Raw genomic sequence first — 9,885 nt, forward strand, 5'->3', positions numbered from 1 at the left:
TCGTTAAATTAACATAGATTTTATTGTTGATTACGCAAGTTCAATATTGATTATAGGCCAAAAGTCGAATGAACGAGTACTTATGTATGTCCTTTTGATTTCTTACAGGTTAGGCTGTTGTTGGCTGGAACACGCTACCATTCTGCTATTGTGTGACGTCATCACATTTTTGAACTGATTTTTAGAACAGATAAGTGAACTTAAAAATGCAATTTTCAGCTGAGTGTATTATCTTAGCCCTCCCTTTTGAATGCAACTTTCAAATTACTTGACAAAAAATTACATCCCGAGAAAAGTGGATTTATGGGGGTGAAACCCCATTGACTCCCATTCATTCTGCACTCGACCGCGAGCGCCCCCGCATGGACAGAGACGAGTTACTGCAGCCAGTCCATGTTGTCAAGCAGCAGAAGCGTCAGACTGAAGGAGAACCCGCTTCTGCCGCCTTGAGGAGCGGAGGAAAACTGCACTTTACTCTCGTCGGGTTATAGTGGCGTGAATGGTGATCACATCTGAGACTTTGGATTACAGTTCCTGTAAAATTGCAGCAGCAACATGGTTGACAAGCTTTGTGGTGCAGAAAATTATGATTTGCCTTTGAATGAGAGAGCCTTTTTGATTCACAAAAATCATCACTTTTCTTTTAGTTTCTATGTAATTCACACAAATCACCACAGGAGGACGAAAATAATTTTAGATATGACTTTTTTGCACATACATTAGATTAGATAGAGTAGATAGGAGTACAACACAATTCACAACACACACACACTGATACAGTTGACACAAAGAATAACTTAAATGATAATACATTTATTTTAAAGTTTGTTTAGAGAATACATCAGTTTGCAAATTTTAATGTCAAATAGTAATTCACACATGACTCTTATAGAAATAAAAACATTTTTGATAAGAATAGATCTGAGTAGTCAATTATTAATCAATGATGATAATCTTTTACATACGCTAAGAACTTTAAACTTGAAATCTAAAACATCATTGACTCGCAGTCTCAGTGGATAGTTGTCAACCTTACCAACCAGAAAGTCCTGGTTCAAATCCCAGGTTTCAGATCCATGTTTGTTAAAGTTATTCATCATTTAACACAAAACTCTGGATCAAACCTGTTTAAAACGCTCTTCATCTCCGCAGTCTCAGTGGCTCTCAGCCAGATCTCCGCGATAGGAGTGGATGATGTGTGAGTGGCGCGCCCAAAGGAGGGGATACCAGAACAGTTTCCCCCTGGAGCTTCCGGGACAGTCAGCCGCAGGGGTTATGCTTTTTGGAAATGTTTTATATATACATACAAACATTTCCCCTCCTCGTCCCTTCCCCACCCGCTTAGGTTCCCATCATTTGCTTTTCAAAGGGGGAGGCCCTTCCGTCTGAAAATGATGGGAACCTACATGTTTAGCACAGTAAAACAAGCATGTACGTACCTGTCCATCAGCAGACGTCCATCATTACAGTCAATGTCTGTCCACACGTCCCACAGCTCTGCTTCTGATGACTGGATGTAATGGTCCAAACACATTCCTTCTGTAAGGAAAGACAAGAAAAAAAAAAGATTAGTTGGTACATCTATAAATGAGAATTTGGAAATGAGTCTAAAGACTAGTTAATAGAAGGAATTGGAAATAGAATAAATTAAAAGTATAAAGCTGTACAGTCTGAAAATACAGTTCAAATTAAGATGATACATTCCTTCAAAAACATTATCTGGATGGTTATTTATTTATTCACTTTTTATTCATAAGTATGCAGTGTCAAACTACATCTCTGACGTTTATAACAAAACAAACCGTTTGAAAATCGGTAGAAAATTGAGCAAGTTATGGTCATTTAAATAGTACACGCACCATTAACACAATGTTACGAGTGAGCGAGCTGCCTGTGACAAGATGGCCGCCAGGTGCAGACGTAGACCTCCATTGGCCAGCAGCGTGGACGACATATACCATTTCACAAGATGTAAACAACACTGGTCCAGAAGCACTTCCTGTTTCAGTTTTTTAACACTACATAAAGCTGGGATAAAATACAACCAACAGAACATTTAAAACTGAATCAAAAAGTTAAACAAACATCTTTAAGATGTTTTCTTTACATGTGAAATAAAGAAAACAGTTACAAACTGAAACAGGAAGTGCTTCTGGACCAGTGTTGTTTACATCTTGTGAAATGGTCTATATAGATATCTATGGGTAAGATGGCTTCTAAAACCATTCCAGCAGCTGATTGGTGGTTCAACGGCTGATTGGATCTTGGAGCTCCTCCTACTCGTCAGTGGCTGCAGCTGGCTGGGCTCTTTAAAAAGCCTAGTTTTGGATCTGTTCACTCTCTGGTCCTGCAGTTGGTGTCTTTGTGTCCCTTTGTAGGGAACTTTCCCTGATAGCAAACTGACATTGAATTAATGTTGAGCTGGCATTGTTTCGCTCATCGAATTAAAGTTGAGCCAACGTCAGACGTGCCATTCTTCTGATCTGGATCTGAAAACAAGACGACTCCACTTTCACCGCTGCTTTTGTTTCCAGGTCGGTCATAGTCATTAGACGTGTGTGGCTCTTTTTGTCTTGGTTTATTGTATGTTAAATGAAGTTCTCTACAAGCTTCTAGATTCGGTGCAGAAGCTTCAGAGTCTTCAGAGCGACTGAAGAGCTAAATCATGTTCAGACGTTACCTATTTCCAATCCAGGACAAACGGGTGAGCTGTGAATGATCTTGGTTGAAGCAACATTTTCAAATGCATTATCCAATGTATGTGAGTTTGTTTGTCTTTGCAGTTCATTTCAGAGTTGTTTCCATGAAACCCAACTTTGTGCCTTTTGATCAAATGGTAAGACCAGATGTTTCACCATTTTGAGTTTTCTGACCATAAATGAAAAGCAGGTTGTTTTAAGATGAACACATTTCAACTTCAACGACTGCTTTTAAATGTTTATTATTTCTGTTTTTTAATTGTCTATCTTCGTTCTCCTACCAGATGAATGCCATGGGCTGTGCCTCTCTTACTGTTGATGCGTCAGTGTTTTTCAACCCCAACGTTGAAGAGCAAATGCAAGACACATTTCTTGTGAATGATACTGAGGAGAGAACAGGTGAGCTATTGGCTGATCTGAACCATATACCTTTATACCTATATACCATATACCTATCTTTAGAAGACATTCACTTTAAGCCACAAAGTTGATGTTCTCTACTGTTTGGATTTTCTCTCGCAGATGTAATGTGTCAAAATCTGCAACGGTGTCCATTATGTGTCTAGTTGGCAAAGTCACATTTGTGGACCTCTTGGTTCGATGCTTAATGGAAAGGTAAGCAAAATGTCATCCCTTATTGAAGAAGCCTTCAAATTGGTTCCCTTTCCTAACCTTGATCATTCCTAACAGATCTACGTGACTCGACAAAGCTGTATATCTCTTGGAGGGGAGCAACTGGCCCAACAAACTGTTTTCGAATCATCCACAAACAAGAATGGATGGGCTGCGTTCTCCCTAAACACTGTTAATCGTTAAACGGCTGATCTGAATCTGGTATGTTGATGATGGATAAATTATATATTTGGGAAAATAAAGTAAAAAAAAAAAAACCCGGAAAATAATAAAGTAGTGTTAAAAGTCTAGTGTCTTTTTTTGTGTGTAATGGTCTTTTTTTGTGTCTTTTAATGGTCTAGTTACTGAATGTGGTGTTTGAGGTTTTTTCATATAAAGGGTTTTTTCTTTAGGTTTTTTTGAGATTTTTTATTGAGAAGAGAAGTTGCTCAAAAAAAGCGGAGAAGAGAAGTTGCTCATAAAAAGCTGAGAAGAGAAAGTTCTCAAAAAAGCTGAGAAGAGAAAGTTCTCAAAAAAGCTGAGAAGAGAAAGTTCTCAAAAAAGCTGAGAAGAGAAGACTGATGCTTTTCTTAATGTAGAGTGTGTTTTAATGGTCTAATAACTGAATATGTTTTCTTTTTTTTTTTAGATTTTTCCTTTAAAGGATTTTTTTAGGGGTTTTTTGAGAACAGAAGCTTCTGTTTGTGTAAAATGTGTTTCAATGGTCTAATAACTGAATGTGGTGTTTGAAGGTTTTTTTTTATGTTTTTTTTTTTAGTTTTTTTTTTATGTTTTTTTTTAGGTTTTTTTTGTTCATTTATTTTTTTGTCTTTTTTTTAGTTTGTTTTTTTAGGTGTTTTTTTTTTTTAGAAGAGAAGCTTCTCTTAGTGTAGAATGTGTTTTAATAGTCAAGTTGCTGAATATGTTTTTTTTTTTTGAGGGTTTTTTTTTAGGGTTTTTTTTTTGAGAAGAGAGGAAAAAACGTCAAGCACATACAGCTTAAGACTCAACTGTCATCTATTATTATAGAGCTTAAGACTCAACCGTCATCTATTATTATAGAGCTTAAGACTCAAGACTCAACCATCATCTATTTTTTTAGAGCTTAAGACTCACCGACATCTATTTTTATAGAGCTTAAGGCTCAAGACTGAACTGACATCTATTTTTATAGAGCTTAAGACTCACCGACATCTATTTTTATAGAGCTTAAGACTCAACCGACATCTATTTTTATAGAGCTTAAGACTCAAGACTCTTGACATCTATTTTTATAGAGCTTAAGACTCACCGACTTCTATTTTTATAGAGCTTAAGACTCAAGACTGAACTGACATCTATTTTTATAGAGCTTAAGACTCAACTGACATCTATTTTTATAGAGCTTAAGACTCAAGACTCTTGACATCTATTTTTATAGAGCTTAAGACTCAACATCATCTATTTTTATAGAGCTTAAGAGTAAGTATCCAAGTAATTATCCAAGTGTTTAAAGTATCCAAGTAATTATGAGTAAGTATCCAAGTAAGCATCCAAGTGTTTAAAGTATCCAAGTAATTGTCCAAGTGTTTAAAGTATCCAAGTAATTATGAGTAAGTATCCAAGTAAGTATCCAATTAAGTAATTAGGTAAGTATCCAATTAAGTAATATCCAATTATATTATTATATTATTATATTATTAAACGTCGCGAAAATTAATGTTTAAGCAGTATAACCGCAGCGACGGGGGTTCCGAAACCTCGGGGGGGGGGACACACACACACTACCCCCCCCTTTGGTTTGGTCTTTTGGGTGTGCAGACTCGTCGGGACCGGTTGATTCCTCTTGGCTCCCTCTGGTTGCTGGTCCTGACCCGGGATTGAACCATTAACCTTTGGAAGGCGAAACGAGGCCTCATCCACTACGCCACCAGAGCCTGCACACTTCTAACACTTCTCTTCGTACGTTTATCTTTCGAAACGGAGTCTAAACGCAACAAGAAGCTGGAATAGAACCCTTAATCACTCGCTTCGGAACCGGTACCGCTACCACTGAGCCACTGAAGATGACACGGTTCTGACACTTCTCTTCGTACGTTTATCTTTCGAAACGGAGCCTAAACGCAACAAGAAGCTGGAATAGAACCAGCAACCTCTCACTTCAGAGCCGGTACCGCTATACCACTGCACCACGGAAGACGAGACGGTTCTAACACTTCTCTTCGTACGTTTATCTTTATGGAGGAATTTTAACAGTGTTTAAGTGTTTTTTTTTTTTTTGGAAGACGGCACGCTTCTGAAACCAACTCGGCACGCTGACTTTCAACCGTCAGAACCGTGCCGTCTTCAGAGGCTCAGTGGTAGCGGAGATACTTCTCTTCGTACGTTTATCTTCCGAAGCGGAGTCTAAACGCAACAAGAAGTTGGAATAGAACCCTTAACCACTCGCTTCGGAACCGGTACCGCTACCACTGAGCCACTGAAGACGACACAGCTCTGGCTGTTCTCTTCATATGTTTATCTTTATGGAGGAATCTTAACAGTGTTTTAGGAGTTCAAATATGGAGTGATTAATCACATGACAATTAGGACTCAGGTGAATGGCTCAATGTTCTGGAACCATGTGACCATGAAGTAAAGATGGCTGAAACCAGGCCATGCGCTTCCAAAGCAGCATGTGGAGCTTGAGATGAATGTGAATCCTGAGTTAGTGTTTGATAAAGATATCAGGTCTGATTGGTTTTTAACCAAAACTCCTAAGCAGAAAAAACAAGCTCAGTCTAAACAAGTGCTAGTTGACTTAAAACATAAATCTGTTGAACATCCCTAACCCTTCTGAACATCTTCAAACAAGGTAATGCTGTTTGTTTTTGTGAATATATATATATGAACGATTAGTTGAAGTCAGTGCTGGGTAGTAACTGATTACATGTAATTTAAAGGGTTAGTTCACCCAAAAATGAAAATTAAGTCATTAATTACTCACCCCCATGCTGTACCAACCCCGTAAGACCTTCGTTCGTCTTCGGAACACAAATGAAGATATTTTTAATTAAATTTGAGTGCTGTATAACTACCACATTGGCTCCTAAGGGACTGCCTCTTGACGGCCCAAAAAGTCAATGAAGAAAATGTTTAAGTATCCCAAGTGACTACCGCGGCTCAACTATATGTTTATCAAGCGACGCAAATACTTTTTGTGCGAAAAAACAAACAAAAATAACGAGTTTATTCGACTATTCCTTTTCTTCCTTGTAGGCCAGAACGAGACTTCCTTAGATTTCCACGACGCATGCGCGAGATTTGCGATCTGCTTACACCAGCTTACACTACTTCAGATCACAATTCTCGCGCATGCGTCGTGGAAATCTAAGGAAGTCTCGTTCTGGCCTACAAGGAAGAAAAGGAATAGTCGAATAAACTCGTTATTTTTGTTTGTTTTTTCGCACAAAAAGTATTCGCGTCGCTTGATAAACATATAGTTGAGCCACGGTAGTCACTTGGGATATTTAAACATTTTCTTCATTGACTTTTTGGGCCGTCAAGAGGCAGTCCCTTAGGAGCCAATGTGGTAGTTATACAGCTCTCAAATTTAATCAAAAATATCTTCATTTGTGTTCCGAAGACGAACGAAGGTCTTACGGGGTTGGTACAGCATGGGGGTGAGTAATTAATGACTTAATTTTCATTTTTGGGTGAACTAACCCTTTAAGGACACAAATTTTCTTTGTGAATGAATGTCTCATAAATAAATAAATGTTTTTCCTTAAACTACATCCAAGTTTCAATCCAAATCCCCCATGCATTTAAGACAGCAGGCCAAACCAGTCTACCTTTATTGCTTTAGATGATATATGAACATTTAAAATGTATGTAAATGAAGACATCTGTTCATTTTCCAGGCATTCATGGCTAAAAGCAACTGATCCATTCTTCAATGGACTGTGGGCATATTTGATATATACTGTAGTCATGCGACATATGGAAAGCAGTTTGTTCAATGAAAAAGGAGCCAGTGTAGATTTGCTCAGAGTCCATGACTGCCAAACTGAGGCTGGGACCAAGGTAAGTTATCTTATCTAGACACACAACCTGGTCAGACAGTGTGGCAGATGTCTCCTTTTTTCAAGACATGAAGATGTTTGGTGTGTGTGTATGTGTGTGCAGTTGTCCAAAGTGCAAACCACATATGCGATAACATATTGGAAGCTTGGTGACTTCGAATTTTAAAAAAACGTTGAAATTTAACCAAGAAAACGTGATGCTTGACCTATGTTCCAAGCCACCTATGTTGATACTTTCGCCATGATCAACATAAGTTTAATGATTCAGTATTTCCCCAAAAATTGTTCCAATAAACATTCTCAAACAGCTGGTGTGGTTGGAAATATATGTACTTTCTCTGTCGTTCCATTTAAAAATATACGAAGAGTTCAGATGCAAAAGCCTCTAAATGCCATTTGAAATTTTCTTCTAGAATGATCATTTTTATCAAGCTTGTATATTTAAGTTCAGTGATTTCACTTAAATGGCAATGATAATTGTTATTTAAGTGAAATTACTGAACTTAAATATACAAGTTTGATAAAAATCATCATTAAAGAAGAAAATTTTTGCATCTGAACTCTTAATACATTTCAATGTATTTTAGTTTGTCAGCAGTTATGTCTATATAGCATAAACTGATGTGGAAGTTTGATACTTGGGTTAGGGGTTTGTTCAAACCCTTCAAGTATGAGCAAAAAATAATGTTTGTGCAAGCACCACCAATGAAGCAATAAATGCTTGTTTTTCATTGAGCATTTGTGTTTATAGGAGAAATGTACAGGATATTGCGCCAAACTCCGCATTGTTGAAGAACATGGCACATAAACTGAAAGAAACCATGAAGAACCTTTGGTAAATAGCTATTGGATGTCTATGTTTGGGCTCGGAGTGGCGAGTCCAGCAAAGAAAGTCACTGTGATCCCCCTGAAGACAACATCATGATGTTATTAACTAGGAATCCATCTTAATTAGAGTTTTCTTTTACCACAAACAACAGCAGCCATTGTAAATAAAGTTCAGGCTGAGCTGATTGTGACCTGATCTCAGGGTTCCTGTGTGCTGAATTGTGGGCTCTCAGTGGCTCTTTGGGAATGGGAACTGACTGGGGCCCAATTGTGATTTATGTCAGCCAGAGTTTGTAGAGCAGCGGGTTGCCAAGAGAAGATGAATACGAGACCCAACTGCAGGAGACAATCTGATTACACCACACGGTGGCCTTTCATCTTCATTTCACCGCACCAAGGCCCAATGAGGGGAAGCCCCTGCAGTTGCCCACCCGACAAAAGAAACAGAAAACAGCAAGGTTAAAGTTATGACAATAGCTCAGGAGAAGGGATAGAAATCTTCTAATCAATATTCCTAAGGTTGTGGGATGAATACCATTTACAAATTGACTATTAGCAAGGCTTGGACAAAAAAAGAAGAAAAAAAGAAAAGAAAAATGGTTCTTGCACACCGGAATTTGGATCAGACATCTATTCTAAAAGGATTCCCAATGCCTTGATGAATAATAATAATAACAATTAAAAGATCTGCTGATGTTAGTGGGATTAGCTGGTCCCTAATGTAGCCAAGTTTGTTCAGATGGTCGGCATGCTAGTCTACTAGCCAGAACAAATTAAAAGTGCCTCTAAAATTCATTCATACAGATCATGCGTTAAGATTTATGATATGACCTATATTTAGTATGTTTAACAAAAATAAATAAATAAATAAATAAGTGTAATTAAGCCCTTTCTTTCTGTCCCAATGGGCTGGTTTTGGTTGTGGACTTTTATTTTGTAGTTTTGCTTGTTTCCTGTTCCTGCTTCCCCATGTCGCTGACCTGACCATTCTTAACAACCATCGCCAACCACAACAAGCACCGATTTGACTGCGATTCACAGAAAACTAAAACTAAAATCCAGCTAAAAGTCACGTAGCATGACTGTGAGCTTGCCTTAAGACTGTCGGCTTAGCATCTGCTATCACTTTATGTTGATGGTCCTCCAAAAGACAATACTGACTATAAGTAAGATTGTAATTACATGTCAACGTATCCTATTTACCAAACTCCTAACCACAACAGTTCACTAATCACTAATACTCTAATGAAATCATGGAGGAAGCTAATTAGCATTGACCATACTTAAATGAATGTTGAATGTTTAATGTTTCTGAAAAACAATGAAAAATACGGCTCAATTACCCAGTTGATGCACTTTGAATCTCTGTGGCACCACAAAAAAAAGAAGAAAAAAAAGAAAAAAGGAGATGATTTTAATTTAAACTGATTATTTCTCCTTTTATGAATATCACAAAGTAAAAAATAATAATAATAATCTGTTATCATTTACTCACCTATGTCATTCCAAAGCTGTATGACTTTCTTTCTTCTGAAGAACACAAAAGAAAACATTTTAAAGAATGTTGGTATCCCAAAACAAAATTTGGTGCCCATTGACTTTCATTATGTGAAAATTAAACCATTTCTTAAAATATATTTTCTGTTCAACAGGAGAAAGTCAAATTTGCATAGACATATGTGTGAGTAAATGATGACAGAACT

At 37.5% G+C, this 9,885-nt stretch overlaps 3 long non-coding RNA genes across 3 annotated transcripts; 2 read left to right on the forward strand and 1 right to left on the reverse strand.

The window, feature by feature from the left end:
• Window positions 1-96: 96 nt before the first annotated feature.
• Window positions 97-2,608, reverse strand: LOC120477114 (uncharacterized). Its single transcript, XR_016149834.1, has 3 exons — window positions 1,860-2,608; window positions 1,440-1,539; window positions 97-1,278 (listed from the first exon to the last, which is right to left on the reverse strand). It is a non-coding gene; the product is annotated as an uncharacterized LOC120477114 (long non-coding RNA).
• A 395-nt stretch (window positions 2,609-3,003) lies between these two features.
• LOC148965211 (uncharacterized) lies at window positions 3,004-3,486 on the forward strand. Its single transcript, XR_016149837.1, has 3 exons — window positions 3,004-3,098; window positions 3,222-3,314; window positions 3,390-3,486. It is a non-coding gene; the product is annotated as an uncharacterized LOC148965211 (long non-coding RNA).
• A 2,326-nt stretch (window positions 3,487-5,812) lies between these two features.
• On the forward strand, window positions 5,813-9,239 carry LOC148965212 (uncharacterized). Its single transcript, XR_016150045.1, has 3 exons — window positions 5,813-6,144; window positions 7,193-7,355; window positions 8,106-9,239. It is a non-coding gene; the product is annotated as an uncharacterized LOC148965212 (long non-coding RNA).
• The last annotated feature ends 646 nt before the right edge of the window (window positions 9,240-9,885 follow it).

Source organism: Pimephales promelas, chromosome 24, assembly GCF_988280905.1.
Source record: "Pimephales promelas chromosome 24, fPimPro1.hap1.1, whole genome shotgun sequence".
NCBI lineage: Eukaryota > Metazoa > Chordata > Actinopteri > Cypriniformes > Leuciscidae > Pimephales > Pimephales promelas.